Source organism: Hyaena hyaena, unplaced genomic scaffold (genome assembly GCF_003009895.1).
Source record: "Hyaena hyaena isolate Hyena2069 unplaced genomic scaffold, ASM300989v1 scaffold_587, whole genome shotgun sequence".
Taxonomy (NCBI): domain Eukaryota; kingdom Metazoa; phylum Chordata; class Mammalia; order Carnivora; family Hyaenidae; genus Hyaena; species Hyaena hyaena.
In genome coordinates this window covers 263,522-273,213 of record NW_024081219.1, presented here as the reverse complement: position 1 = coordinate 273,213, position 9,692 = coordinate 263,522, and the positions used below count along the sequence as shown (strand labels likewise).

At 47.5% G+C, this 9,692-nt stretch overlaps 1 long non-coding RNA gene across 1 annotated transcript; it reads left to right on the top strand.

The window, feature by feature from the left end:
- The first annotated feature begins 2,549 nt into the window (after positions 1-2,549).
- On the top strand, positions 2,550-3,515 carry LOC120248372. The gene is made up of 2 exons (XR_005532564.1): positions 2,550-2,623; positions 3,404-3,515. It is a non-coding gene; the product is annotated as an uncharacterized LOC120248372 (long non-coding RNA).
- Positions 3,516-9,692: the final 6,177 nt, after the last annotated feature.

The following is a 9,692-nucleotide window of genomic DNA, read 5'->3' as shown; positions in this document are numbered from 1 at the left end:
TCGTGAAACATCCCAGAAGTCAGTGCAAGAGTGACCTGGGAAGTTTACTTTCTGCAGGACTAGCCCAGAAGCAGTCAGCAGGATGTCTGCGGGGGTGGGGGTGGGGGGGCTGGGCGGGCAGGGGTCACCACCTAGACCGTTCTGCTGGGGCGTGGCTGGGAACTGGAGAGAACTGCTTACAAGGGAGAGGGAGGGAGGGCCCCTGGTGGATCTGGTGATGAGCTGTATGTAAGCCGTCAAGAAAAGAGAGATATTAGAAGGATGGGAGGGAGGGAGGGAGGGAGGGGAGGAGAAAGGAAGGGAGGGAGAGAGAGGAAGGAAAGGAGGGAAAGGGGAAAGGAGGGAGGGAGGAGGGGAGGGAGAAGGAAGGAAGGAAGGGAGAGGAAGGGAGGGAGAGATGTGGGAGAATGGCCTCAATGAGCTGCGTTCTGCAAGCTCAATCTTGGTTGACCCTCGAGGTCCCACTAACTGGGCCTCTGGAGCCTTGCGTGTTGACCTTGGCTCCCTCTGTGCTGGGAACAGCCAGTGGTCCAGTCTCCAGATTTCCAGAGCGTATAATCCTCTCCACACGGAGGCCATTTACAGAGAAAACTGCTAAACCCCAATCCTCACTGCCAGTGGGACAGTGGCTACTTGGCCATTTCAGTCCTACATCGCCAGGGTGTTCAACTTCAGAGGTGGTGGAATAGGACAGCGTCAGAGAACCCTGAGCAGGGCTGGCCCACCCCCCTGAGAGCCACCAGTCCGAATGGACGGTTCCCGGCCCCTGTCCCTGGAGCCTGATGGCGTCACAGGGTTTGGATGTCAGGGATGCATTCATTCACATAGAATGTGCCTCACCTTCCCAGGCCAGGGGCTACTGCACCAAACAAGACAGAGGGGCCCCCATTCGTCAGAGCACCTTCTCTGTCCCCTGAGAGTAGTTTCCAGGGGTGGAGGAGGCTGCAGGAGACGAAGCTATGTACCTTCTTGGTCCCCACCATGTCTGTTCCTTCCAGACTGCCTCTGGCCAGGACTGTGTGTTCCAAAGTAGGTTCCGTGGAACCCTGTTTCTTTGGGGTGCAAGTGAAGGTCAGACCTTCAGAGAGGAGACTTGGCAACAGTAGATAACATGTATGTAGCACTCACCACATGCCAAGCACTGTTCTAAGCACATGATGATATTAACCCAATATCCTGCCAACCAGCATGATCCTTACTTTCTACATGGGGAGGCCTCTCTACAAGGCAGAGAGGGTAAGCTGCTCCTGAAGCTCAGGGATGGAGCTGATATTTAAACCCAGGGATCGAGATCAGGTGTGAGCCTTCCCCACCGTGGGTCGCCAGTTCTACGATGGTCAAATGAGCCAGAAGGACCCTGGTTTTAAAAACCAGAGTCACGCCACACATGTCCCTGCTAAGCAGATTTTCAAGTGCTTGTTGCCCACTCAGTACTCTTCTTTTGTGAAGAATCCGTTCAAACATTTTGCACCTTTTTGTTGAGTTATCTTTTTATTATTGACTCATGGGGGATATTTATATATGCTGGCAACCATCCCTTTGCAGAGATTATATGTATTGCAAATGTTTTTGCTTTCATTTTCTTCATAAGCCTGTCGATTTTCTTCATAAGCAGCCGTATTTCATTTTGACGAAGACCAACTTATCAATTTCTAAAATACTTAATACTTTCAGTGTCCTCTTAGAAAATATTTTCCTACTTGTTGGGATGAGCGCTGGGAGTTGTTTGGAAACCAATTTGGCATAAACTATATTAAAAAAAAAGAAAAGAAAATATTTTCCTGTCCCTAAGGTGGCAATAATAATCCTCTATATTTTCTTTATAGTTCTACCTTTTATGTTTAGAACGGTAATCCACCAAGATACATGATTTTCCATGTGGGTATTTAACAATTTCAGCACCATGTTTTGAAAAGAGTTTTCTGTTAAATTGCTTTGGTGTGTCTGCTACAAATCAGCTGAACTTATCACTGTGAATCTATTTCTAAGTCGTATTCTGATCATCGTCACATGTGTCTGTCTTCATATTGACACCACGCTGTTTTGATTGCTGTAGCTTTTACTACTTATCAGATAAATTAAAATTAATACCATGTATGGGACACAGCCATATGCCCATGAGAGTGGTGAAAACTAAAAACACTGACAATACCAAATGCTGGCGAAGATGTTGAATAACCAGAACTTTATTCATTGCTGGGGCAGAATGTACTTTAGACAACTGTTTGCTAGTTTCATATAAAGTGAAAGTTACACTCACCCCTTGACACAGCAATTCCACTCCCAGATGTAGAAATGAAATCGGAAGCTCATGAATATTCACAGTGGCTTTACTTGTAATAGCCAAATCTGGAAACAGCCCAAGTGTCCCTCATTAGGTACACGAATGAACTGTGCTAAATCCATACAATGAAATTCTATCCCTTAATAAAAAGGAACAAAGTGTGAGTAAATACCACTACATGGTGAGCCTCAAAGACCTCATAATGAGTCACAATGGAGTGTCAATATCATTCCATTACAGGAAGTTCTAGAATGATCCAAGTTAATCTATGGTGGAAGACATTTTATTGTCAGTGGAGGGATGACTGGCCAGCAGCAAGAAGAGCTCCCTGAGATGAAGGTATTTTCTCTAACTTCATGAAATATGGGTTACACAGATTTCTGCATCTGTAGAAACTTACCAAACTCTGCATTTTACCCCAATGCAAAAATTAGCACAAAGTCGAAGATGTTTAAAATGTACAAGAGGAAAAAAGGAAACAGAACAGGGTTCTTTCTTCTCGCACGGCATTTAGGACTGTTAAAGCAAGCTGTGCATCCCTAGAAAGGGCCAGCGCCCACAGAGCACTCCCAGTTTTACACTGGCCATTGCTGTGGGTTGCTGTGTCTCCCAAAATTCATATGTTGACTTCCTAACCCCAGCACCGCATAGAGTGACTTTATTTGGAACTAGGGTCATTGCAAATGTGATTAGGTAAGATAAGTTCTACTGGAGGAGAGAGGGCCCCTGATCCAAGGTGACCGGTATCCTTAGGAAGAGATAATTTGCACACAGGCATGCGCACAGGGAGCACCCTATGCATAGAGTAGAGTTAAGTTGCTCTGAGCCAAGAAACCACCAGAAATTAGGAGAGGGGCTGGGAACACACGCTTCCCTAGAGCCTAGAGCCTTCAGAGTGAGCGTGGCCCTCCTGACATCCCCATCCCAGACTTCCAGGCTCCAGAATCTCAGAGAATAGATTTTCTGTTGTTTAAGCCGCTTGGTCGCTGCTATATGCAGCCCAAGCAAACATACAGCCACAGAACCATTTCTTTCCCTTGGCGTGTCTGTGGTAACCAACTCTACATAATGTCCCTTGTTCTAGGAAACAACTCACTTACTCATCTTTCTTTTTCCCAGGGATACTGGCCTCTACTTGACAGGAAGCTGCTGCACTCACATACGTGAAGAGTCGCCAAAATGATAGATGCCCTGACCTGCCTGCAGCATAAACAGAGAATGTCCCCATGAACTTTGCCATTTTATCTGCAAAGTCTAAAAACTAAATTCGTTGCTCCCATTTTGTAGATGAGGCAAGTAAGCCCATGCCGCTCCTGCTCTGCACCTGACCCTGTCCTCAGTTCCCCTGGGGCTATTCCTGACTCATCCTGGTGGGGAGGAGGAAAGACAGCGAGGAGACAAGGGTCTAGGGGTCCCCTCGAAACACAGGCAACGGCAGCTGCTCCTTCAGTGTGGTGTACCCACACGTCTCTTCTCCCACCGTCCAGCCTCTCCACAGCCTCGCCCCTGTTCGAGGCTGAGCCCCTGTCATGCAGGGGTGACCTGGAGCCAGGTTCAGAAAATGAAAGGCCATTTCATAATCTTCTCCAAGATGGGTTAAGCAGCGTGATCCCTCATTACCCATTGACGGAAATGGGAAATGCGGAATAACTAGTTTCAGCCGATTCTGCTTTGCGATATATCTCCTTTTTAACTGAGATAATAACAGAGAAGCAGGCATTCGTGAGGCTTAGTAAAGAAGGCGCAGATTAACACCACAGTCAGATGACTTTTGAAGCAAAGCTTCTATTAAAGTCGCTGCCAAAAAGTCACTTTATCTTCCCTCCGATGCATTTCAGATTTTATCTACCCTTTTATTCTTTTTGTCCTTAATTTTAAATCTTTTTATTATTATTTTTTCCCCATGTAAGCACCAAGGGAGTTGTTTGGAACTCATTCTTTTGGAAGCAATTATCCACAAGAGAGGCGTTCACTTCATTTGGGCTGCATTTTATATCCAAACCATGATAAAAATGCACAAAATTGACTTTGCCTGTGTAGCTCAGACACTGGAAAGTCCTTCACAGTGAATTTTGAGTCAGCTGCCTGTTGATGGAGCCCATCTCCGCAGGAAGGCCAGGGGAGTGGTCATCATTTCTACCAAGTCCTTTCCTGTGGCCATACGATTATCTCCTTGCAGCCTAGTAGGGCAAATAAAACACTTTCATTTAATTGTCCATTAATTAGACCTTGTAGACCCCATGCTGTCTTTAAATTCTAGCTTGGTCTACACAAGAATATCTCTTACCCCTAGAGTTGCAAAATCTCACCTCTAGAGCCTGAACATTTTTTCAAAGATGAGCCCCTCACACCCACAGCAGGGGTGGGATCGGGGTGGTTCAGCACCCCAGCCCTACAGAATCTATTACAAACACAAAATTTCTGTATGAAGTCTCCTATTTCTTAAAAGGTCATGTGAATATTGCATTCTACTGTATAACGTGTCTGTGTTTGATTTTAATATACTAATGACGTTTTAAATTAATTACTATCTGGGGCTCCCGGGTGGCTCCATCGGTTAAGCGCCTGTCTTCAGGTCAGGTCATGATCTCATGGTCTGTGGGTTCGAGCCCCGCGTCGGGCTCTGGGCTGACAGCTCGGAGCCAAGAGCCTGTTTCGGATTCTGCGTCTCTCTCTCTCTCTCTGCCCCTCCCCGCACTAGCACACTCTGTCTCTTTCTCTCTCAAAAATAAACATTAAAAACTTTTTAATAAAAATAATTGATCAATTAATTACCATCCATAACCAAAAAAAAAAAAAAAGTTCCTGTCCTTATTAAGCAAGACACAGTTGAATTGATTTTTTTTCAAGTTTACAAAAACATGGCTGAATTAAGTCGGTTAAGCGTCCGACTTTCGCTTAGGTCATGATCTCGCAGTCCATGGGTTCAAGCCCTGCGTCGGGCTCTGTGCTGACTGCCAGCTCAGAGCCTGGAGCTTATTTCGGAGTCTGTGTCTCCCTCTCTCTCTGACCCTCCCCTGTTCACGCTGTCTCTCTCTCTCTCTCCTAGAAATAAATAAAAAATATTTTAAAAATAAAAACATGGCTGAACTAGAGAGAATTTGTGTCCATTTGTGCATCCATGTTGGCATCTAGGCAGCCTCTCTCTCTGCTTAAGTCCCACACTGTTTAAAAACCCCAACTATGTGCCTACGTGGACGGAAACATCATCAAGTTATTTGGCTGCTTCATGAGCTTCTCCAGGCACTGGCGAGAAGGATGCAGCCAAATACGCAGAGGGTGACTCTTGGTGACCACGATTCTCACTAAGCAGTACTGTCACCTCAGTCTGACCTCTGATCTGCCAGCCAGCATATTTACCGCCTCAGGAAGATACTTGTCAGTGGACTTTTCCACTAAGAAAGCAACTGCTGATGTGCTTTACCTTTCCATTAATGCTGTAATTTCATCCCAGGTAAATCAACCAGTCAGGGAGGACTCACGAGAGCCCCCACGCCCCACCCCACCCAGCAGTGTCATCTGTTGTGACATTTACGGTGCGCCTTTTAACATGAAAGCAGGCACAGCGTGACTCCGCAGTGGTGACCGGGAGCACTCAGACACAGGAGAAAATAGCTTCTAAATAAAAACTCCATAAACTATATTTGCCATTAGTGAGAACAATTCCTCATTCGATTTTTCTGAGTTTTCCCTTTGGTCTAGGTGCTTTTTCCTTCCATGAAGAAAAATAACCATGCACCCCCACCCACATTAGCAAACCCTGACCACACCCTCTCTCCAGGGAGGCAGCCTGCCTGGTGGAGGCCGCAGCTTCAAAAGGACTTTCCATGCCATCACAAACAGAAAAATAAGGATATAGGTCCCCCCGGCTCACTAAAGCAGTTGCCGTGGACCCCACTTCAGCCATCTCTTGGAAGGTCACTGCTTGTAAAGGAGTCTTGACTGCTGGAAACTTCCAGGTGAACAGGTAGGAATCCCAGCCTCAGGACCTCACCCCCACGCTGGGAGCTTCCCCCTCTGCCTTTCAGTCTGACGCATCCTGCCTCTGTGGGCCCTCATTGGCTTTCTCCCCGCTCCCCCAGAATACCTCCATTCTCCCACTGAATCTAAAAGGAGCCATCCTCCAGGCAAAAAAACAAAACAAAACAAACAAACAAAAAAAAAAAAAAAAAAAAACAGTGGAGAAGGGTACCCTGCTCACCTCCTGACTTAAATCATCTTAAGTTACCTCCCACCATTAGACCGTGGCCCCTGCTGCGTTCATCTGCTGTGTTTGCGTGTCTCTGTGCAAGTACGAGTGTGTGCGCATGTGGTGTACATATGTGCATGTAAGCACGCACCTGTGCGGTATGTATGCGTGCTCACACTTACCCAAGGCTGGCTCATGCCCCTCGAACAGAGAGGCTGGAAGGAAGAGCTCATGGTTCGCTACAGAAGGATTTCAGTTACAGTCCTGGACTTGCTGCCGGGCATCAGTTTCTTTCCACTTTTCACAGGACGTAAGTCGTTCTTACATGTCAAGAGTAGTGCTATCATCTGTGCCTGTGCCTGACATTGCACACCTTTTCCAAAGAAGGGCTACTCCTGACCTAAATCCAGGTCCTTCTCAAGGCACCCTTAGGGGACGGCAGGGATGAGCGGATGCTCACTGCTGTTTCGTTGCTTGGTCTTTCATACTGTTGCTTTCCTCACATTATCCCGCACCTCGGGGTGCGAGGTGGGGAGCAATTACTCTAACTGACCTGCTGAAGGTCCCTTATCTGCCCCTTGGCTAAGGCGACAGGGGTCACTTAATTGTCAGACCCTCTGATAATACACCCAGCAGTGTCCTTCCCCCAAAAGAAGGCAGGGCTCCTGCGCCAAAGAAATTAATGATGACTACCTCCGCCAAGTGGGCGGGGCAGATCCTCGAGCCCCCAGGGCTGTCATGGCCTTTGAGCCATGCTCACCATTCCAGCCTCCCCTGCTGTGAGAGGATGTGCATTCCTCCATCGCCACAGCCTCCTCGTCAAAAACGAGATGCTTTCCTCGCCATGAAATATTACAGGTGAGCAGACGCTGTGTCCTTAAATCAGGACATTTGTCAAAGAGCTTTGACAGGTCCTTGTCAATAAAGACAAAAAATGCAGAACAGGGCCAGGAGGGAATGACGACACGTGTTGTTCTTTCCACTCAACGTTTCTCTTGAAGTGAACATTTTTTCCCCCTTGTTACTGAGAATTTATGAGGCTCCTCAGTGTTTCATCTTCTGCTTCAGCTTTGATCTAGAACCCAAGTTCCCAGAAGGGACCTATCCAAATCAGAAAGGATCCAAATCAAAAGCAAGGAAACGTTCGATGTTCCCTGTGGCAGGGGAGCTTTGCCAGCAGACAGACCTGGCTCCGGGGCCCCACCCCTCCGTTTGCTGTTTCACAACATCAGACAAGTAATCGCAGCCTCCACGTCCTCTGTAAAGTGAGAGCAAGTCGGTGCCCATGCTCTCTGGGCTATTGTGAAGCTTCCGCTTCATAACGCCTACTGGTCACTATCTGTCCAGCCCCGCCTCCGTGGTACTTCATGAACTTCCATTAGCTCCGTAGTGAATGCACTAGGCTTCTGTGACATGTTTCTATGTCTTATAATGACTTCCCACGGTGGCTTAATCCCCATTGAACAGATGAGCAAACCGAGGCTCGGAGAAATCAAGTCACCCTCCCTCCCTGACATTTCTCAAGCTGGAGAGCTCTCCCAGATTCCTGTGGCCGCCTAAGCAATTGGAAATAACATCAGCTGCTTTGAGTTTTCCAAAACATGAACCTCAGGTGGGCCCCGAAGGGCCAGAGGTGCGGCTTCCCGCAGCCAGGTGCAGGCCAGAGCTGGCAGAACACCCCGTCAGTCGCACCCTGTGCCCTACGACTGTTTCTACAATCGTCTTCCATGGGCGTCAAGACATTTAACGGTGGGAAAACACCAAGCCAGAATGCAGAGGAGGTCCCAACGGGCAAAACGGGGGCTCCAGCTCACTGAGTCATCCGGAAGTCTGCCCGATGGTGCTCCACTAGTGGCTTCTCGGAGACTGTCCCGAGTCCCACTTGGAGGACCCTCATCTGCTTTTCCAAAGAGCAAATGTCCTGGGCGGCTGACACCAGCTTCCCCCGCCCCTCCTGTAATCTGTCCCTCCGAGGCTAGACGACTTACATCCAGATGTGGGAAAATGAAAGAGACCAGGAGAGAGGAGGAAGGTTATCGGGGTGGAGAAGGTGAAAGAATTTCAATATCACCATCTCGTTCCTTATTCGGGCAAAATGAAAAGTCCTCATTATTAAATCACAAAGCAATTAAAAAATTAAAAATTTCATAAGACCCTACATAAAAGAAATACAAGTGTTTAATGATGGATTAGAAAGTGGAAGGTGGGGGGGGAGAGAAAAAGTAAAAGCCTGCTTGTCTCTGGGGGTTCCCTCCGCGGCAGCAGTGAGAGTGCTTTCTGCCTGCACCCTCATGCCAGCCACAAGAACTAATAAATTCTGGGCTCCCCTGCCTAGAAGCCAAGGCCGATTAATATCTGCCTACCTTGTTACCTAATTCATTATGGAATAGCAGTTAATTTGATTTGATATTATTTTAATAAAATTCTGTAATATATTAGATTGTTTCAGGCTATCAAAATAATTTTCCAATTATTACGGTTACTCAAGCAAGTCTTTTTTTTCCCCTTTCATGAGCGGCAGTTGGTCTGACTCAGAATATATTAGCTCCTACAGCTTCATCCTGGCCGGGGGAGCCTGGGGTCCATGCATGGTTACCCAGAAGAGCTCCTGCCAAGAACACCGGCCCACGGTTCACAGCAAAATGTCCATACCACAGACTGACATGGATTTACCGCCTCGTGACTCTGACCACGAGGCTGCCCCCCTTCAGCCACCCCCTTAACTTTTAAGGGAACATTGAGATACATTTATATCAAAAAATAACCATAGAAATCAATGAGGGTTGAATGGCAGTGACTTGAAAGTTGAGTTATCAGGGCACCGGGGAGGCTCAGTGGGTTAAGTGGCCGACTCTTGATTTCAGCTCAGGTCATGATCTCATGGTTTGTGGGTTCGAGCCCAGCATCAGGCTCTGTACTCCCTTCATGGAGTCTGATTAGGAGCCTCTGTCTCCCTCTTTCTGTCCCTCTCCCATTTGTGCTCGCTCTCTAAAAATTAAACATCAAAAAAAATTTTAGGGGCACCTGGGTGGCTCAGTCAGTTGAGCGTCTGACTTCAGCTCAGGTCTTGGTCTCACAGTTTGTGAGTCTGAGCCCCGTGTCAGGCTCTGTGCTGACAGCTCGGAGCCTGGAGCCTGCTTCAGATTCTGTGTGCGTGTGTCTCTCTCTGTCCCTCCCTTGCCCGTGCTCTGCCTTTCTCTCTCAAAAATAAATAAACAT